At 37.5% G+C, this 22,083-nt stretch overlaps 1 protein-coding gene across 1 annotated transcript in view; it reads left to right on the plus strand.

Annotated features, from left to right (window-relative positions):
- The first annotated feature begins 19,613 nt into the window (after nt 1-19,613).
- sema5a (sema domain, seven thrombospondin repeats (type 1 and type 1-like), transmembrane domain (TM) and short cytoplasmic domain, (semaphorin) 5A) overlaps nt 19,614-22,083 on the plus strand; it is a 208,578-nt gene continuing 206,108 nt past the window's right edge. Inside the window, exon 1 of the mRNA XM_060861873.1 lies at nt 19,614-19,741. The gene's annotated coding sequence lies outside the window, so the exon portion shown is untranslated. The remainder of the gene's footprint in view (nt 19,742-22,083) is intronic.

Genomic DNA, 22,083 nt, shown 5'->3' on the forward strand with positions numbered 1-22,083 from the left:
CAGGCACGTACCAATAATTAATTATGCAGTATATCACAGTAAGGTGTGTATGTGTTAAGGTTACATAAATATAAATAGATATAAAAAATATTCACAGGCATTAAATTAGTTTTTATGTAAAAAAAAAAAAAAATTAAACCAAGATAAATAATGTCAGAACTTTTTCCACATTCATTCATTCATTCATTCATTCATTCATTCATTTTCTACCACTTATCCGAACTACCTCGGGTCACGGGCATCAAGGCAGGATACACCGGAGTGCCAATCCATCGCAGGGCACACACACTCATTCACTCACGCAATCACACACTACGGACAATTTTCCAGAGATGCCAATCAACCTACCATGCATGTCTTTGGACCGGGGGAGGAAACCGGAGTACCCGGAGGAAAAAAGAAGGGGAAAAAAGTATCATTTTCAAGATAAGTTATTGTTATTCAAACAGGTTACCTTTTTTTTTTTTACCTACCTATTTTTACCCTAGTTTATTTTAATATGTTGTTATTTAAGATTTCACACCAGTAGCTATCATGGTGATGATCATGGAACCACGTTATTAAACAAAACTTGAATGGAAAACACTACAGAGAAAAGCCCGTTAAATAAAAGTTCACAAAACCACCACCAGCCTATGTGGTCTGATCCCACAGGAAAGCTACTGTAATATAAATGGCTGAAGAAGTCCATGCTGGTTGTGTTAGAAAGGTCTCAGGATAAAAAAGCATCACAGAGTGCCATGCCGATCACTGTCAACTGCCAAAAGAGCCTATAATGTATGTGTGTTTCATCAAAACTCGACCATGGAGTAATAGATGAAGATGAGCTCACATTTTCATTTACATCATCAGAGATGAGACTAGGGTGCACTATGGGAAGAAGGCAAGACAACAGAGGCAGTGTGATGCTCTCTGGTCAATGTTCTGCTGGGAAATCTTGTGTCCTGGCATTCATGTGGATGTTACTTTCACACATAACCTACTGTAAGTACACTCCTTCATGGAAACAGTAGTCCCTAACTTGGCATCCAAATTCCCCAGATCTCAATATGATTGAGTGTCTGTAGAATGTTCTGCACAAACATTTAGATCTACAGAGATCCTACCTCACATCTTACAGGACTTAAAGGATCTGCTGCTCAGGTTTCAGTGCCAGATACCACAGAACACCTTCAGAGGGCTCGAGGAGTCAATACCTCGACAACTCAGCATTTTTGCGGATCAATATTAGGCAGGGATGATAACTACACAACTACACACCATCACCTGCATGTGTATGGTTATGAATACACACTTTCTGTGTTCATATTTATTAAAGACATAGTGTGTAAATTGGAAAAAGTTATATGAGCTGAAAGACTCTTAGATCCCATAAACAATAGTTTCTGAAACATTTTCTCCTCACTGTATACATTTACATTTCTGACATTTGGCAGAAGTCTTTATCCAGGTCAACATACAAAAGTGCTTTTAAGTCTTTAGTTAAATCAAGGCTAATAAATACATTAACACTGGTTCACTAGGTTACATACTTAGGATACCATCAACCTAAAGCTCTAGGTACTAGTTTAAGTGTCTCAGGACGAGGTAGGCCTTCACCCATGGCAGTGATAAAGCTGTTCGGACATCTAGGAGAAGTTCCTTCAAGAAGAGTCTTGCTGTATACCTACCTCTTACACTGAGAGATGGTGGGACCAGTTGAGCAGTAAATAAGGTTAAGTAGAGCAGATAAAATGAGCACAGTTAAAAACCCAGTCCTGTCTTTATTCATTTACAGGATATATCATGTACATCTCACTGTAGCCACTAGAGAGCAATGAAATACCATGTTTTAGACAAACCCATCAATTCATTACACACAAACTGTAGTGTTTCTTTGTCTTAGCTATTATTCAAGTTGTACTTTTTTATCTTTAGTTGTTATCACGTCATTGCAAATATCTGACATTTCACCCCAAAGTTGAATATCAGTTACAACGAACACATGTTCACATGCTATGTCTTTGAGAGTATGAGCAAAGAATCATAGCTGAAGGTCTTCTAAAGAATTAAAAAAAAACTTCCTAAAACACTATAAGCTATTATTGGCATCTTTACCACCAATTATGGAAGACGTGGAGTCAAGTGAACGTATACACATGAACCAACAGCCTATGATAAAATGTTTTATTCTCCTTATACAAGAATTCTATTCTTAAATGAAAAGTTATATTTATTATAGAATGACACTTTTTTTAAAAGTATTAATAAATACAATTAGTGTTGTGGAACAAATCCAAAACAAATAAACTTTCTTTTTTAATTTTTTTATTAAAAATACTGCTGCAGTTGTGGCAACCCAGTGTCCAGCATAACTATGTTTTTTTTTACACAAGTGTTTATATCTTGAAGGTAAACCCATTTCTGCACCATTCATTCATTCATTTTCTACCACTTATCCGAACTACCTCGGGTCACGGGGAGCCTGTGCCTATCTCAGGCGTCATCGGGCATCAAGGCAGGATACACCCTGGACAGAGCGCCATCCCATCGCAGGGCACACACACACTCTCATTCACTCACCGGGGGAGGAAACCGGAGTACCCAGAGGAAACCCCCGAGGAACGGGGAGAACATGCAAACTCCACACACACAAGGCGGAGGCGGCAATCGAACCCCCAACCCTGGAGGTGTGAGGCGAACGTGCTAACCACTAAGCCACCGTGCCCCCATTTCTGCACCAAGTGTTTGTTAATAAGCAAGTCAACCACTTCAACCGCTATAATTCTGTATACGGTTTTCCAACAGAGAGTAAAACTTCTCCAACTGAAAGCCATTTTATATCAGACTTGCAGCGATACAATAATTCATTTGTTTATACTAAGTTTCCATTCTGATGGTTAAATGAAACGTCAGTGTACTAGCAGGTACACGTATTTAATGAATTAGCACACGAACTGATAATGGTAATGACGGCAAAGTTTAACATAGAGCCAAGAGAATGAGAATTGTAGAAAATCAGATATTTGAATGTCCCTTGATCATGTATCTGATAACTGTCTGAAGTCTGGAAATGGGCAGCAGTATCATGTAATCCAGTGCTATGATGACAAACAAATTACAGCCTCATCTGATAAGAATTTACCTCTAATTCAGGCCTCATGGTTTCTTTTATCTCGGGTCACTGATGAAGAAACCGAATAACAAATGTCCCTTACACGTGGGGACCATTTGCACTGCAATTAGTGAACATATAAAAGCTGCTTTGATTTATTATAACTGCCATTAGTGAGGACAGATGTGTTTATAAAGAAAAGCTCACTAGGTTTTAATTATGGATCTTTTTGCTGTAGGCAGGGAGAACAAATCTGTGTTTAAACGGAAAGGAGATAATCGACACATCTTTTTCTTCTTAAATCTATTTCTCAGTGGTGTGAGGAATTACACCAATTCCTTTTTTGGGAAACTATTACCACTGCTGCACTTAAAAAAGCAACACTGTCCTGTAAGTTACACCTTAAGGTTAGGATACTTGGACCAGCTAATGCTGAAACCTTTGCTTTGTTTTGTTATTTGCCCCAGTTACTTTAAAACAATATTTTTTATCTATTTTTATCCAAAATATCCATCCATTTTCTGTACCGCTGTTCTACACATGGGACCCCCGGGACAGGGTACCAACCTTAACACAAGGCACAATCACACACATACACCATGAACTATTTAGAGGTGCCAATCAACCTACAACACATGTCTTTGGACCAAAGAAATCACCAGAGGATCCTGGAGTATCTCCAAATCTGCAGACGGGCAGAGGCAGGAATCAAACTCCCAACCCTGCAGGTACAAGTTATTAAAATTCTAATAATTATTTGATTATTTGCTGGTTTTTATTAGTTGGGGATTATATTCTGGTTCATGTTGACCTGAGAGTAACAACATGGGGAAAAAATGCATGCTGTTTTAGTGGAATACATGTAACACACACACACACAAGGGCACGCATGCACACACACACACACACACACACACACTCAACTCAGATTTCCTACTCAGGGGCTCGGGGTCTCTTCAGGGTCTCTTCAGCTTCGATATAAAGTCGAATCAACATGACTGCTCAAAGCATTAAGAGTAAACAAAGTAGAAATTCTTCATTCTTCAAGTGGTACTGTACACAAGTATTTACTTTTAATCCATGCATCCATCCATCCATCCATCCATCCTCTACATCACTTATTTTACTGGGTCATGAAGAACCTGAAGCCTATCCCAGGCACAAACAGGGTACACCCTGTACAGGATGCCAGTCCATCACAGGGCAAAATAACATACACACGGTCACCCACCTATTCACACACTATGAAGAATTTAGAGATGCTAATCAGCCTACAACACATGTCTTTGTACTGGGGAAGGAAACCGGAAGGAAAGTACCAGAAGGAAACCCCTGTAACACAGGGAGAACCTGCAAACTTCACACACAAGGTGGAGGCAGGAATCAAACCCCCAGTTCTGGAGGTTGTTCCAGGATATAGTTGCTTTTTGTTGAGGATGTAAATATTTTTTACTCATCACAGTTAGCTGGCTAGAATTCTGCATTGAGCGCATGGAAGTTCAATTATATACAGCCCTGCCTTGCAGGAAGAATTAAACTGGATTATAAAGAATTTCTTCATTCATCATGCTGATAGTTATATGCTTTATAAGTCATGGATACACAATCCAGTAACTAAGATCCATACCGTACAATGCTGCTGAATTCTCTACTCTGATTGGTCGGAACAGGTTGAAATTAATTTTATAACAGAACTTAGTAAAAAGTAAACAAGACATGGTTTATATTAACATACTCATGCTCATACATTATTGTCTATATAATGTTAACTTATATAGGGACTTGTATAGTGGTACAGCTCTATATATACAAATATACACATTTTATTTTGCATTTAACGGAAGGAGCCTCCAGTAAACAGACATTGTAAAGTCTTCAATGTCTCAAAGAGAGATAGATGGTAAGACTGAGGATGGAATGACTGTACCACTGTTTTGTTACTAGCACATTTTTCTCTGTTAATAAGTAAAATAAAATATTGAGAAACTACAAAACTAGAATGTTCTCTGTACTGAAGATATAAAAGGCATGGGTTGGAAAATTGTTGCATAAAACATTTTGTATATTAAGAAAAAAAATCTCTTTCAGGAAGGTAAAAGTAACTCGCCTTCACTCCATATGTTAGAAATAACGCTAAACATAGGCAGCTTTATGATTCAAGTCCATTCAGTTTATTCACATCTTCTCAAAGCAGCTTTACAAAAGTATAGAAACAGAATAAAAAAATTGTTGTTTAAAAGTTAAAGTATTATATATCTGTAATATCTATTTCGAATGAGAAAGCCAGAGGCGACGGTGGCCAGGAAGAACTCCCTGAGATGATATGAGGAAGAAACCATGAAAGGAACCAGGCTCAGAAGGGAACCTCATCCCCATTTGGGTGACACTGAACAGGAAATAATGTAAATGTAAATAATGTGCTTCCTACAACAGTTTGTATTTGAGTGAACTAATGGGAACTGATCGCTGATGAAGACTCGACCATTAAAGCTGACTGACGCAACAGTGGTTCAAAGAAGGTTTGACAGGTTTGTCTCTGGAGCAACTCTGACTAGCTTAAGGATGTTTAGTAATTTCGCACATTTAATAGATAATTCCAAAAGGTCTGTTTTGATAACAGAGGTGATAACAGAGTAAAGGTTGCAGAGTGGAATAACAACTCTTTAGGTTTGAACCACAATTCTCACGTCCAGATGTCTGACCCTTTAAAGTGCACATATCCAAATAGTGCCGGTGTTCAAACACCGTACAGAGACTCAGCATCATGGGCTGAAACACTGGGAAAGTAGAGGAGTTCTAACAAGTGAGTGTGAAAGGTCAAAATTTCTCAGTTGATGTGTACTTGGAAAATACATAACTCTTTTGTGTGTGGGTGTGTGGGTGCATTTGTGCATGAATGCATGAGACTGATGCATGAGTGTTTGTAAAGGGCAAGACTGAGTTAGAGTCTTGCCAAAGCAGCTGTTTCTGTGAAAGTTTGTGAGGGACCAAACAGTCAAACCACAAGGAACAATGATTTTCCACACAAAAACACATTTATTTATGCCACAATATAAAATGACACTAGAGAGAAAATAAAAAAACAAAAACAAAAAAAAACAAGAACTGAACAGAAACAAACTTAGCAATAATCACAAAATTAAAACAAGCTCAATGAAGCACAACTCCTTAATGACACACAAGGGAAATTACATAAACAGAGGACTAGTCCATAACACACACACACACACACACACACAAACACAAACATGGGATACCACAAACACTCATTCTCTACCGCTTATCCGAACTACCTCGGGTCTCATCGGGCATCAAGGCAGGATACACCCTGGATAAAGTGCCAACCCATCTCAGGGCACACACACACACTCTCATTTACTCATGCAATCACACACTAAGGACAATTTTCCAGAGATGCCATTCAACCTACCATGCATGTCTTTGGACCGGGGGAGGAAACCGGAGTACCCGGGGGGAACCCCCGAGGCACGGGGAGAACATGCAAACTCCCCACACACAAGGTGGAGGCGGGAATCGAACCCCCAACCCTGGAGGTGTGAGGCGAACGTGCTAACCACTAAGCCACCGTGCCCTCCTACCACAAACACATACAGTATAAAATAAATCAAGTACTTTACTAAATAAATAAAAAAAGAAAGAATTCATAAATAAAAAAAGAATTAGCAATAAACAAATGAAGTAATTATAATAAACAAAGAATAAGTGTCTATCATTTTTTATGAAACGTATATCATTATCTGCATGTTTATCTGAATGTTTAATCATTAACTCAAATAAAAGAAGAAAAATCAAAATACAGTTTACTGGAATGAATTCAATTCTATTTTATTTGTATAGCTTTTTGACACAAAGCAGCATCATAGAAATATAAACATTCAGAATAAAAATTCCAAAGTTTAACACCTTCAGAGTTCGTTTGTGACCGCATCGTCTGCAATCACAAAGATGTTTTATTTATCCTCATGTCAGAATGGTGCTGAATTCTTCATTCTGTTCAGCCTGAAGCAGTTGATTAATTTTTCAGATCAAATTAAAAGCAAAGCATGTTTAAATGAATGAATTTTTTTGATAGGCTGTCATTTCTATTACTGTTATTTACCAAAGAACAGTTTATAGTCATTGACATTGTCTGTAAAGAAAGGTTACCACAGGTGCGTATCACAGTACCACAGTGACCTTGTTTCTCATACAAAGGCTGAGAAAAAGAAAAAAGGTGTCTCGCTTTTCCAAATCCTGAATGTTTAGGGCTAGTTTTACGCCTTTTGGGTGTTTTTATAATTAGAGTTAGTAACTATGACTGCATGTTGGCAAATCTTTGTAATTATCTATTACAGGGTTACAGAATTCACTTGAACGTAGCCTACAGCATAAGCCAAGTAGAATGTCGACCAACGTCTGTTTGAGGCCATGTTCATTATTATTGTCATCCTGCCACTAAAATCTATGGTCATGTGCTGCTGCTTGCAGGAACATTTACATTTTGGTGTAAATGCAAAACCACCCAATTGGAATATAAAGATGGGCACGTAATGCAAGCAAGAATGAATAAGATCCATTTCATCTATAATTTCAAGACATTTGTCTGGTGATTTTTACTTTCACTGCTTCATTCTGTTTATTGTTTATATTCATGCTTACTATCCACTATTACATTAAGTACAATGCATTGATTTTGAGTATGGTTTATAATGATTTCACTTTGATTTGGTGAGGTTAATGCCACAAAACCTCATCTCTGCCTAACTCATTCATTTTCTGTACTGATTTTCCAACACGTTTTTTGAATCATTTTTACACCTCCAATATAAAATCCCTAAATCAAAGCTTCCTATTTTCTATTTTCTTTTTGTTTGCGCTCTCTGGTGTTCCACTACACCACACAGAAACATTCCCTATGGCTAAACATGCTTGTCATACCTCCAACAATAAAACATTTTTTTTTTAAAGTTAGCAGACCATGTAACCAATTATACTCAGCTTTCACAGCTAACAGTGGGTGCTATATCACTGCTCATTTCTCATCCGCATACATGCTTTTGTTGTGTTATGGCTTAGTCATGCTTACAATTCTTTTATTATTTGTGTACTTGTGTTTTACACTGTGCTGATCAAAACTGATTTGGTTTTCATGAGCAGATTCATAACCATGTCTGCATTTGAACAAAATAGAGACGTTATATAACTGAATCTCAGATTACAAGATATAATTACAAAAACTGTGAATAATAAACTTAATGTATGATGTAAGCTCATTATAGCTTGTCTTATAGAATCTATCTATCTAGCTAGCTAGCGCTATCTAGCTATCTGTTCTATATCCATTTTAATTTACCATCCATTAACCTACATGGTCATGTCAATCAGTGAGTCATGTGGCAACATCAGCACAATGCATAAAATCATGGATATAAATCAAGGATCTCAGTTAATGTTTACATCAAACATCAAAATAGGGAAAATGTGATCTAAATGACTCTGACCAAAGCATGCTTGTTGGTGCCTGAAGGACTTTTTGAGTTTTTAATATTTCAGAAACTGCTCTCTCCTGAGACTTTTATTCTCAAGAGTTTTTAGAGTTTAAACGAAATGGTGCAAAATACCAAATAACCTTTAAACACCTTCAGAAACAACCTGTGGATTAGACATCTGAAAAAAAAAGCCAGGCTCGAGCTGACAGGAAGAATACAGAAATTCAAATAACCAGTCTACATCACCGTGTTCAGCAGAAAAGCATCTCAGGAAATGCAACACATTAAAACTTAAGGCAGATGAGCTATAAGCATGTGGTTTCAACAGGTGGTTCCTATAAGCCAGAAACAGGAATCTGGATTTAGACCTCAATTGTAAAGAGCTGATGACATTTTGGATAGTTTTCAGTCCTTGTGTTTTGTGGTGCTCTGTTTAGTCCTAAAATTAATATTTTAATATTTAATATTTACTTGGCACATATGTTCCCTTGTTCATTTGTAAGCCAGGAACAAGGAGCACAGTTAGCAAGAAATTATGTCAGTTGGAAAGAGATCTCAAAGCACTTCATTATAATTGGTGAGAGTGCTATGGGCTGTTACTCATTGAGACAGGATACAGTACAGATGAATACTTTGGCACTGGGATAATCGTAGTGTTGTTGAAGTATACAAGTACAATACTTGTCACAGGAATATGTCTGTAAGAACATCAGCATGATGATTACCACATTCCCCTGAGCATATTTCCAAGCAGCCTCAGAATTGAATCGGAAAATCAGCTTTGTCCTGATAATTGGATGACATGGTGGTCTTCTTCACTGGCTCATTATTCAATGTGTAGACGTTGTTTCACACATGTGGGAGGAAGGCATCATAATCACCAGTTGACAAGAGGAAGAAGCCTTGAGAGGAACCAGCTTCAAAAGTAATGTGTGTTGAAAGGATGTTCAGTATCAGCATAATGTGAATAAGTCTTTATGACTACAGCAGCAGTTATTAGGTACAAGTCCACAGCATTTAGCTGAAGTTATCCACTGAAACAAGACTGAGACTTGGGGAAAAGTTGGTATAAACTGGATTCTCCATGTGGATCCATTTCTGACACTAGAGTTACACATGCAGAAACTCCAGCAAGACTACAGCAAGATAATATTGTTCATCCTCTCAATCATTCATTCATTCATTTTCTACCGCATATCCGAACTACCTCGGGTCACGGGGAGCCTGAACCTATCTCAGGCGTCATCAGGCATCAAGGCAGGATACACCCTGGACACTCTCATTCACTCACACACTACGGACAATTTTCCAGATAGGCCAATCAACCTACCATGCATGTCTTTGGACCGGGGGAGGAAACCGGAGTACCTGAAGGAAACCCCCAAGGCACGGGGAGAACATGCAAACTCCACACACACAATCGAACCACACACACTATCGGGCGGGAATCGAACCCCGACCCTGGAGGTGTGAGGCAAACGTGCTAACCACTAAGCCTCCTCTCAATCAGTCCATTTTTATTATATACCATTCTCTGCCAATCCAAAAGTCCAGGTGGTGGAATGAGACTTTACAAGCAATTTTTAGCTATTTGAGGTTGAACCAGAAGTTAAAGGGATGGAGACAACTCACCATGTTGTAGAGCATCTTGTTGGTTAGAGTTAGTGCTAGGGGTTAGAGTTAAAGGATAGAGTTATAGGATGATCAAGTTTTAAGTGTTGTTCTGTTTTCCTCTAAAGCTTGAAGGTAGTCAACCAGTGTTTCAAATGCACGTCGGTTGGCAAAAAAAAACGACTTCTGGCTTTATTTTTCACATCAAGAAAGCTCAATGCAGTGTCATCTTGCCATTTTCCAACAATGCTATGACAAACTGCATGTCCTCTCTCTTGAGTTCACTCTTTCAGCCTGACCCTTCCCAAGCTAGGCAAGTAATTAAAATTAATTAACTTGTCTGGTGTTTGGCAGAAACCAATTACCCCAGTGTACACTTGCTTGTCAACAAAGTGCTGTTCATGCAGGCAGCTTGTTAAGATCCCAAGCTTCTTTATCCCCAGAGGATGGATGTGAGAGTTTGCAGAGGTTACTGACTCTTAATGAGCAGTTCGACCTGACCATTACTGAAGAGCAGAGATTAGAAATAATGATCAAACATGGCGAAACAATAATGATTGGTCTACTAGTCTAGATTATCTGTGCCAGTTTGGTATTTAGATTAACAGCAGCAGTTCATATACAGTATGAAGGGAATAATGAATAGTATTTTATATTAAGCTTGAATAGATGTGGAAAGATGTCATGTAATGTATTCAGGTGCAGCTCAATAAATTAGAATGTGGTGGAAAAGTTCATTTATTTCAGTATTTCAACTCAAATCGTGAAACATTCAGTAGACACAGACTGAAGTAGTTTAAGTCTTTGGTTCTTTTAATTTTGATGATTTTGTCTCACATTTAACAAAAACCCACCAATTCACTATCTGAGAAAATTAGAATACTTCATAAGACAAACAAAAAAAACCATTTTAGTGGATTGTTGGCCGTCTGGAAAGTATGTTAATTTACTGTATATGTACTCAGTACTTGGTTGGGGGTCCTTTTGCTTTAATTACTGATTCAATTCAGCTTGGCATGGAGGTGGTCAGTCTGTGGCACTGCTGAGGTGCTATGGAAGCCTAGGTTTCTTTGACAGTGGCCTTCAGCTGATCTGCATTTTTGGTTTCTCATTTTCCTCTTGACAATACCCCATAGATTCTCTATGGTGTTCAGGTCTGGTGAGTTTGCTGGCCAGTAAAGCACACCAACACCATGGTCATTTAACCAGCTTTTGGTGCTTTTGGCAGTGTGGGCAGGTGCCAAATCCCGCTGGAAAATGAAATCAGCATCTTTAAAAAGCTGGTCAGAAGAAGGAAGCATGAAGTGCTCTTAAATTTCTTGGTAAGCAGGTGCAGTGACTCTATGACCTTGGGTTCCAAATGAAATACAAAACATGCTCTCATCTGAAAAGAGAACTTTGGACCACTTCTTCTTTGCCTTAGCCCAGCTAAGACGTCTCTGACGTTGTATGTGGTTCAGGAGTGGCTTAACAAGCGGAATACGACAACTGAAGCCAAAGTCCTTGACACGTCTGTGTGTGGTGGCTCTTAATGCCTTGACCCCAGCCTCAGTCCATTCCTTGTGAAGTTCACCCAAATTCTTGAATCGATTTTGCTTGACAAGCCTCTCAAGGCTGCAGTTCTCTCGGGTTGGTTGTGCATCTTTTTCTTCCACACTTTTTCCTTCCTTCTGTTAACATGCTTGGGTACAGCACTCTGTGAACAGACAGATTCTTTGGCAATCAATGTTTGTGGCTTACCCACCTTGTGAAGGGTGTCAATGATTGCATTCTGGACAACTGTCAGATCAGCAATCTTCCCCATGATTGTGTAGCCTAGTGAACCAAACTGAAAAACCATTTTGATGGCTCAGGAAACCTTTGCAGGTCTTTTGAGCTGATTAGCTGATTGGAATGTCACAATATTAAATTTTTTTGAGATTGGTGGGTTTTTGTTAAATGTGAGACAAAATCATCACAATTAAAAGTACCAAAGACTTAAACTACTTCACTGTGTTTACTGAATTTATATAATACACAAGTTTCACTACTTGAGTTGAATTACTAAAATAAACAAACTTTTCCACGACTTAACATGATTGACAGATGTGGTATCTATGTTATATGTTCATCTCATGCGCATTGTCCATGAGATTGGCTTTGGATTCATACCATAGCTTGAAATGCAATGATTTAGAAAAAATGTAAAAAAAAAAAAAAAAAAGACTATATGTTTTCCTTTCCTTTCATTTCATAAATATTCTATTATTCTGTGAATATAGCAGGTGTATAAAAAACAAAATGAAATCACGACTTGTTGTTTAGCCAAAGCCATTTTTCCTTTTCTTTAGAGAAAATGAATTGTCTCTATTCACACACCTGCCACCAGCCTTTAAAGCAGTAGAACGTTTAAAGAAGACAAGCCACCTACATGGAATAGTTTTGTGAAGTAGGAAGAAAACCAGTTACCCAGAGGAAGCCCACAAGGCCACAATAACACATGAGCCACACAGACAATATCCAAGGCTTAATATCCAAGGCTCAGGGATCAAAACCTGGAGTGTGAGACAGAAATACTGCCCACTACACTACACACCATGCCATTCATATCTTATTCATGTTCTGTGTTAAACATAAGATTCTTTCTTTCTTTCTATCTTTCTTTCTTTCTTTCTTTCTTTCTTTCTTTCTTTCTTACATTTGAGAACTTCTGCAGTTTTTTCCTGTAGCATTGTTGATATCTTGTTTAAAATAATAAATCTAATTTGTGCAACAAATGATCTATAACTTGTATAATTGTAGAGTTTATACTGCTTGGATTTTTAAATTATGAGATGAAAATGTGTGTTACAATCCAAAAAACCATGACATGATATACACAAAAACACACAAGACTAAATTCAAGTTCAGAACAGTCTATCGGAGGGGACTGATGTATAACACAGTAACTAAATTCTGCTCTTAACACATTAAAATTTCATCTAATCTGTTTCACAGTAAAAAATACTGCTCATGACTCCATTCCTTAAGCTTCCATGGACTCATCAACCAAACTTTACTTGACCTAATAAAGCAATCAAACAGACCTTAAAATGGGGAACAGACGTTCATCCAAGGGGAAAATACAGATGGAAGTCGATGAGGGCTCATTAAAAAAGGGTATTAGAACGCAGGGAATAAAGCGACGGAATAAAGCTAGAATCATCATGCCTACTCTGGTCCCTGCTGAGTTTTCATGTTTTATGCTTGTTTGATGGACTGTGATGGTCTTTATTGCAATGATTTGTAATCTGAAATGTGATCCATATGTCTAGACACTGCATATAAATGAACACATTTTCAAGATGACTGATATGTAATAACACACATCCTACTGAATCAGCTGGAATTCATTTCATTAGGTTGAGAAGTCATATGCAAATATCTGGACATCGCTAGTCTAATGAACAGCTGTGTTGATGAGAAAAAAAATTAGAAATGGAACAACAAAAATAAATGTAATAAGTTGTTTATTTTGGTAAAATGTATTTGATCATGATAATCAAATTTGGTGTCTCCATGCTTGATGTTTCCTTCTTTAGTTTGCTGCTAAATGCTGATTCAGCCTCGAAATGGAACACAATGCGTTATTTGTCAGCTTTTTTTTTTTTTCGCTGATTGATTGTTCTTTGCCATTTTTGTGGGGAAAAAAATGATTGAATTTGCTGCAGCTTTATTTCAATTAATTTTTCTCAGAAAACAAAACAAAAAAAAATCTACTTGAATTCACACATGATTTTTCTGAAGACATGTGTAATTCATTTCTGTTATAGCTGTACTCACGTTCAATGCACATTCTTGGATGGCTTTTGCTAAATGTCTGGTGTGATGATGTCATGACACGTCTTGTCCCAAATCTGCATAAAATCTGCAGTAATTTTAAAAAATTGCAAGCTTCTCTGAATAGCCGAGTTTGTTCGAATTTGTGTTTTTCTGTGATTTCTGTAATTGCAGAATTGTGAAATTCTGGATGAACTGATTTATAAAATGACAAACGGTGATATAATTTCATTTGGGTTGATCATTTGTAGGTTAAAGTGAAGTTTTTCGTCTTAGTATTTTTGCTTCACAGTCATCATTCCTATACATAAATAAAAACTCTATTCCTTTTCATATCTATCATGATGCCAGCAGGGTAAATAGTGACATATGCAGCCCTCCAGACAAAATAAGCCTAACCCCAGCATTGTTTCTGAGTGCTATAAGTTGGCAGAGACATACAGCTCGACCTCTATGGTTAATGAACCCTGAAAGGTCATATTCTGCACCCTGAGGACTCACATCAGCCATGATGGAGTCACTGCTGAGTTCTGCTCTCAGCATTTCTGCTAAGTATTGCTGATGTATGAAGGACGAGATGTTTGACACAAATGAACGGTAAATAAATTGACATACACTGAAAGTGAGCATATGCTATAAACTGCTGCAGAGCCATTGTTTACACCAGGGATCTCCAACAGTATCTGCAAAGGCGAAAATGTGACTGGAGGTTTTAAAGTCAATCCGAATACAGTACCTAAATCCACCTGTTTGGTTTTGGCTTTTATACAGCTAATAGTTTTATCGAGACTGAACTTTGGTTGAAATTGTAGCTTTTCATTTCAAAGGCACATGTTGAACTTGGTGAAGAACAACAATCCATAATGTAGATCTTTGCTCTTTTCAAGTGCAGTCAAAGGTAGATTTTACAAAAGTTTGAATTGTTATGGTTGAATTTTTTTTTAAATCTCATTTAGTGCTGCAAAAAATGAACTTGCATATACGCCTATCAGTGATGCCATTAAAATCACTTGGATAATGTGATATAGGTTTCATAGGCCACCATATGCAACCGAAAACAGCTCTGAGTCATCAAAGCATGGACTTCACAAGACCTCTGAAGGTGTTCTGTGGTATCTGGTACTAAGATAATAACAGCAGATCTTATAGGTCAGGGGTACTCAATAGGCGGACTCCGGTCCGTGTGCGGACCCAAACAGGGTTAAATCTGGACCGACGCCCAAATCAAAATTGCTATTTTAATCATAATCCAAATGAGTTTTCCGTGCATATATACAGTATCTTTGAAGCGTCTTCTACTCTGTTTAATTCATCTATGTCCAATCACAGAAGCGGTAACAGCATCGCTATAGCAACGTCGCTCGCTCAGACATGTGAAAAGGCAGACTCATCGTGCAAATAACAGTGCAAATATCGGTAACTGACATTTTTATTAATTTCTTTTGCTGACTAAAAGTGAAAATGGCTTGTTCATAGCTGCCCGTTGATAAGAAAAGAAAAGTTGATCTTGAGTTTAAAAGTGAGTGGACAGAAAAATATGCATTCGTGCTCCCCGGTGGAAGCAAAAAAAAAAAAACAATGTGTTTAATCTGCAACGACACGGTAGCAATCATCAAAAGTGGTAATGTAAAACGTCACTATGAAACCAAGCATGCATATTTTGAACAAAATTGCCCTCAGAACACAACAAAAATAAACCAGCTGAAATCATCCTATGAAGCTACAAACAGTGTAACAGTTAGATCAGGCCATCACACCTTTTATGCCCAAGTTTAAACAACTGGTGGCACAAAGAAGGTGTCACCTTTCACACTAAAAGACCTACCATGATGTTTTTTTGTGTATAGTTTGAAAGTTCTGGTTTTTTTTTGTTGGAGTTCTCTTTGTAATTTGACGATCACTTTTCTGGACCTCGGACTGAATGTAAATTTGGTAAGTGGACCTTTCAAGTTTATATTTGAGTACCCCTGTTTTAGGTCATTTAAATTGTGGGCTGGGACCCGAACATCCCACAGATGCTCAATTGCACTGAGATCTGGGGAAATTGCAGGCCTAGTCAACATTAAATTCTGGAGGCCAAGTCAATTTAATTGGAGGCTAAGTCGACTTAAGTGCTTGTCATGTTCCTCAAGCCACTCCTAAACAATTTTTGCAGTGTAGCAGGGTGAATTATCCTGCTGAAAGAAGCCACCGCCATTAGGGAATACTTTTGCCATGAAGGGGTTTACAGTACCTGGTCATCAAGGAGTGGGAAAGGTGGTACATGTCTAAAAAACATGCACATGAATGCAAGGATACAAGATTTCCCAATACATCAACATTGTACATAACACATCCTTACTTATTTTTACTATTAACAAATAATGGAGAATAAAAAAGTAGGTTTAGATTATTTCTTAATGAATGAATGATATTTTTTACACCTGACATTCTACCACAGTGATGTGGTTAATTCCGATTGGTCAGAAGGTGTTTAATTTTTTATATGACCAGCTCTGACAGTAGTTGCAGCTATAATTCAATTTGCAAGTTTACGGTAACATACTCCAATATCTTATGTCCAATATCTTATGTCCAGTATCTTATGTAATATATACATGTAGTTTCTATGGTAACATGGGACATGGTAGCTCAGTGGTGATCGGAAGGTCGAATCCTAGGTCCACCAAGTTGCCACTGTAGGGCCCCTGAGCAAGGCCCTTAACCCTTAATTGCTCAGGTGTATAAACTGAAATAAAAATGGAAGTCACTCTGGATAAGAGTGTCTGCTAAATGCTGTAAATGTAAATGAAATGTAAATGTAACATCTAATTCACAGGGATTCTACATAAACTGAAATGAATAAAGAGATCTGAATGTGTCTAAGGAAAACTTATCATTGTTTTAGTGGAAGTAGGAGTAGGAGATGCTTATTTAACCTTAGATGGAGTCTCCAGTGTCAGGGATAAGAGTTTGAGTTTTGAGTTTTACTTCTTACTTATTAGAGTTTATAAATACATTGCTAACAAAACATAAAGAATTATGAGCACCATTATAATAACATACGAATACTACTTTAGTTTTCTCTACTGAGTTTTTCCTACCTTTGTATTTTTCTCCTCCATCTATTTCATCCCCCCTGTTGATTTCTCGTCTGTCTTGCTGCTTCTCCCACTCTTTCTTTCACACTGTGTTTCTCTACTCACTCTATTTCTATTACTTACTGGTTTTCTTTTTGTTCCTTGTATTTGTCATTGGTTTTTATATATATATATATATATATATATATATATATATATATATATATATATATATATATATATATATATATATTTCTCTATATGTTTCTATCACAACCTCTCTCTCTCTCTCTCTCTCTCTCTCTCTTTCTCTCTCTCTCTGCATGCACTATGTATGTAGTAAATAATGTGGGGAGCTGATTGCTGTCTTCACAATTTTCTGCACCCTTATCTCTATTGTTTTATTGCTTTTCCATTACTTAATATTTACAATACTTATTGAAAAATTTGAGTTAGTTATTAATGGCTGGAAAAAGTTGTGACAGTCAGCAAGACTCCATGTTCTCTGAGGTCAGCAGAAGGATGCAGTAGGCATCTTCCAGCATTTGCTGTCTCTCCGGTATGGGATCAGGTGTGTGCCAGAGAATTAAGCACTGGTGGAGGAGGTGCTGTTAGCTGTGGGATTTCAGGTCGGATGTGAAATCATCTACTCTGCCTCCTGAATGAATAAGGAGTTGTTCCTGATCCTAAGAAGACATTACCTTGTCAACACGCTGATTAAGAGTGAAATATGGGTCAAAAGAGTAGTGGTCCTAGTTTACAACTCTATTTGCCCCCACGGCACGATGTGCCCCCTTTCATAAAGACATAAGCTGATCATGAAGGGGCATGAAAATGAAAACCAATCCGCTCTGCACTGAAACATGTCATTTCACAGACAGTTTTTCATGTTTATACATAATCAGGACATGGCACTCTGCATAAACTTCAAACGCAAAGACAGCAGTCACACGTCACATGCTTTTGGACCACGTCCCTAATGCCTGCACTGAGGATGGACAGCAGATGGAATCAGTGAATGTCATGATGAGGGAGAGTGAAGGATCAAAGTGCAGTACCAGCACTACAGCAGGAGAGCCAAGCTTCTCTAACAGCTCAGAAACCCCACACCAACCGCCTGGGGAGCAGCACAGCACAGCACAGCACAGATTAACCGCGTTTTAGAACTGACAAAGGGGGAAAAGGAATCTCTCACTCTCCAGGTACTTCCTGGATAAGGCAAAATGTGTTAAATCAGACCAGCACACTATAAGAAATGAAAATAAAAAAGTTCTTTCAGACTCAGAAAATGGACATCAGTCGACACAGAAAACTCTTTAAACCAAACCCTCGACTTTTGTATGGATTTATGATATGAAATTGTAATAATGAATGTTATTTTGTTTTTTTGTAAAGAAATTTTTATATAAATATTTTAGAAATATGTAAATATGTTAATATATGAAACCATCTTGCATCTATGACTATCTTTCTTCTATTTTTCTTCTTCTTCTTTTTTAAACTTAAAGTAGAGAAGAATTAGTGGGAATTGTTTAAAGGGAAGAACCCTTAAAGTACTAAAGTTCTCATTTTCTCTCTCTTTATTGCCTCTAAACTTTTAGAAATAAAAAATGTGTAAAGGTTCCAACTCCATTAGGAACTCAAGAATTTTCCAAACCATAATTTCCTTCATTCTCTTTGTCTCTTCTTTTCTCCATCCTGCTCTTTCCCCCTTTTTTCCCAAATAACTTTTGTTGTCTATCATATCTATTACTCCTTTTTTCTCTTTATTTCTCTTTCTCTAACATTCACTCTCTCTCTCATTCCATTCGTCTTCTTCTCCTCTTTTCATCCACTCTCATTTTTGTCCCACTCTCTTGTTTTCCCATCTAGAAGTCTCTTTATGCCTCTTCCTCCCATTCTCACCATCTTTCTCATTTTTGCTCTGGTTATTCTCCACCACATTTTACATAATGGAAACATCTCAACCCATAAAGGAAGTGAAAACGGAGGAACTGAAGGTTTTCTCGTTGAGTAAAGGTTCCACAAAGAACCACTTTAGGAACCCAAAAGCCATTAACTATCCAAACTACACATTTTCTCCTTCTCCTTCTCTTTCTCTTCAGCTCTGTTCCTCCTGTACCTATTTCAGTCTATCACCATCTATCACTCTATTTTTCTGTCTTCTTTTTCCTGAATTCAAACTCTCTCACATCTTGTTTTCTCCTCCTTCTTCTCCTTCTTCTATTATTCGTCAACAACAAACTTTTTTCTCTCCCTCTGTTCTGTCTGTTCTATTAATCTTCTCCATGCCTAAATCTGGAAGCCTAATTGCTTTTCTCTCTACAGAATTAAAAGTTTCTTTGTAGAATCTTACAAGAAACAAAACAAAACAAAAACAACAACACGCAGAACCATAGGAACCTAAGAATCTTTAACTAGCCAATGAGCTCTAATTTCTGATAATGTGCTTCTATCATTCTCTCTCTCAGCTTTTCTCCTTGCTGCTCTCTCTCTCTCTCTCTCTCTCTCTCTCTCTCTCTCTCTCTCTCTCCTCAGAGTGTGTGTTCACTCTCTCAGTGACTCCTGTGCCACTCGGATCACACTCTTTCTCTCCTCTATCAGGATTACTGCAGCTCTGAGCCGCTTCTCTCTTCTCTCATCTTCTTCCTCTGCTCTAGATGATCCCTCTTTCTGACAGTGTTCTCTCGGTAAGTGTCCATAGTGTCCTGCTTTTTTATGTCCTTCTTTCTCCTCTCTCTCTCTCTCTCTCTCTCTCTCTCTCTCTCTCTACCTGCGGCGGCTTTTCCGCCTGCGCCTTCAACTGTTCTTCTGATACGAAGCGTGAATAAAGACTTTTGCAATGAATTCTCAAACAAAAGGGGGAAAAATAATCTTACTGCATGTTTTCTGCATGTAGGAAGTTTTTGGGTCTTTTTTTTAAACCCGCAAACACTTTTAAAAGCCGATTCACAGCAACTCGGATGAATTTGAAGTCATACGCATGCAAACTGTAACACACAGCAAACCCCTTATTCTAAGCCATTCGTAACTTTTTTATACGATTAAATAGTGCAGAATCGTATTTATCCATATATATGTGTGTATATATATATATATATATGTGTGTGTGTGTGTGTATATATTGTGATGTATCACACCGATGAGTCTTATAGCGTTGAAAGCGCACGCGCGTTCCATTGTGCGTTTTTATTGTCTTTATAGCAATCACAATAAACTATTGTTTTTTATTCGTCAAAATTAATACCTCGGATTTTTAAAACTGACTAATGAGATTTTTCAGATTTTCTCCGATCAGATCAGAAATTTATTAGCTGGTTGGTTAAACCACATGGTGGCGCTGCTGCAGATTTTATCTCTATTTTTTTATTCTACTTCAGATATATATATATATATATATATATATATATATATATATATATATATATATATATATATATATATATATAAAACCTAGAAAATTATTCATAATAATAATAATATCACCTTAATGCACTTTCATCAAGTTGCTTTCTTATCCAAACTGTTTTTTTTTTTTCTTCGTCTCATTGCTTTTCACGAGGTTGAAGTGACATTGTTGTGCTGCTGTTGTGTGGAATTAAAAAGCGCAATGTTTACATGAAACCTATTGATATTAGAATTGAAATTATATTGTTCTTAGTGGTGCATGACTGGATCCTGCAGTCGCTTTGTGCTGATTTGCTAAATGATGCATTCAAAATTCACTGAGATTCTTTTAATGCAACTGCAAGCACTTTGGGATTTGTTTGTTTATTTCTTTGTGGATATGATCCCTCCTCCTGTTCTGTTCAAGTTCTGAATCTGTCATCTTGATGCGCAATAGATTTGGGAAAATACAGGGATTACGCTCATTTCTGTGTTGAAATAAACATTAGCTCCAAGTAATGCCTAACAAGAAAAGTTTTGCATGATTACTGCAATCCAAATGTTTATCTCAGCTCAGCTCAGCTCGTTAGAATTTTCTTTAAAGTGTGTATTTTATCCATGAAAAAACAGCAACCTTCATATGCATAAGTGTCTAAAACTATTAGACGAAGGCTACCAGTGGAATGAAATATTTCATTTGTTCGTTCGTTCTTTGGTTCGTTTGTTCATTTATTCATTCACTCATCCAACCATCCATTCATTCATGGATGAGTGTACACATCAGTGCACACACACATTTACACACTCATTCATTATTTAACAGAACCAGGCCATACTCATGCATGTTGCTGGGAAATGGGAGGAAAACCAAAGAACCTGAAAGAAACTCAAATATCATGCACATAATATCCACATCACTCTGCACAGACAGTAACCCAAGCTCTGGGTTATCTGCTGAACCACCATGCCCCCAAAAACAGCCTTTTATTATTAAAATATCTGAGATCCATAATTTTCTGTAAATTATATTCCATTAATTTCAGCTGTAGAGCTTTCACCTCTTGGAACATACAGATCTCCGTATATAGACCTTAATACACAAGAATGCTTATAGAAGGTCACTAGTTTTCATAAATAGTAGCATACTAAACCTTGAACTGCTTTGTATGTCAACGACCTACTTTTGCTCTATGATCAGCATCTCTTTTTGATAAACTTAAGCTTCCAGGCAGGACTGCATTACAATAACCCTGAAGTCTGGTTCCAGTTTCTCAGTACGCTTTCCGAACAGTGAGCATATTGCTAAGCTTGGTGAGATTATTGCTGCTATTATTTTCCAGCAGTGTCATATCTGTGATTTGCGTGCTGCTTTTAGTCATGGTTAACACGACATGGTTTGGCAGGTCATTAAGTGTAATAGCATCAGAGAAGCCGTCGCCACACAAGCACACATATGCTTCGGCGGAAAACCGAATGAGTCTCACAGCATGTTGGACAAAATAGGAAGTGCCTTTAAATAAGCAATAAACAGAGTTGGTTATGAGTGTGAACACATCATATCCTTATGAATATTAATATCTAGCTTTCAGTAACACCTTCTGTGAAGCCTAGTAAAGGGTATATGATGTGCATTATGAATTTGGGG

This window comes from Tachysurus vachellii, chromosome 25, assembly GCF_030014155.1.
Source record: "Tachysurus vachellii isolate PV-2020 chromosome 25, HZAU_Pvac_v1, whole genome shotgun sequence".
Lineage (NCBI taxonomy): Eukaryota > Metazoa > Chordata > Actinopteri > Siluriformes > Bagridae > Tachysurus > Tachysurus vachellii.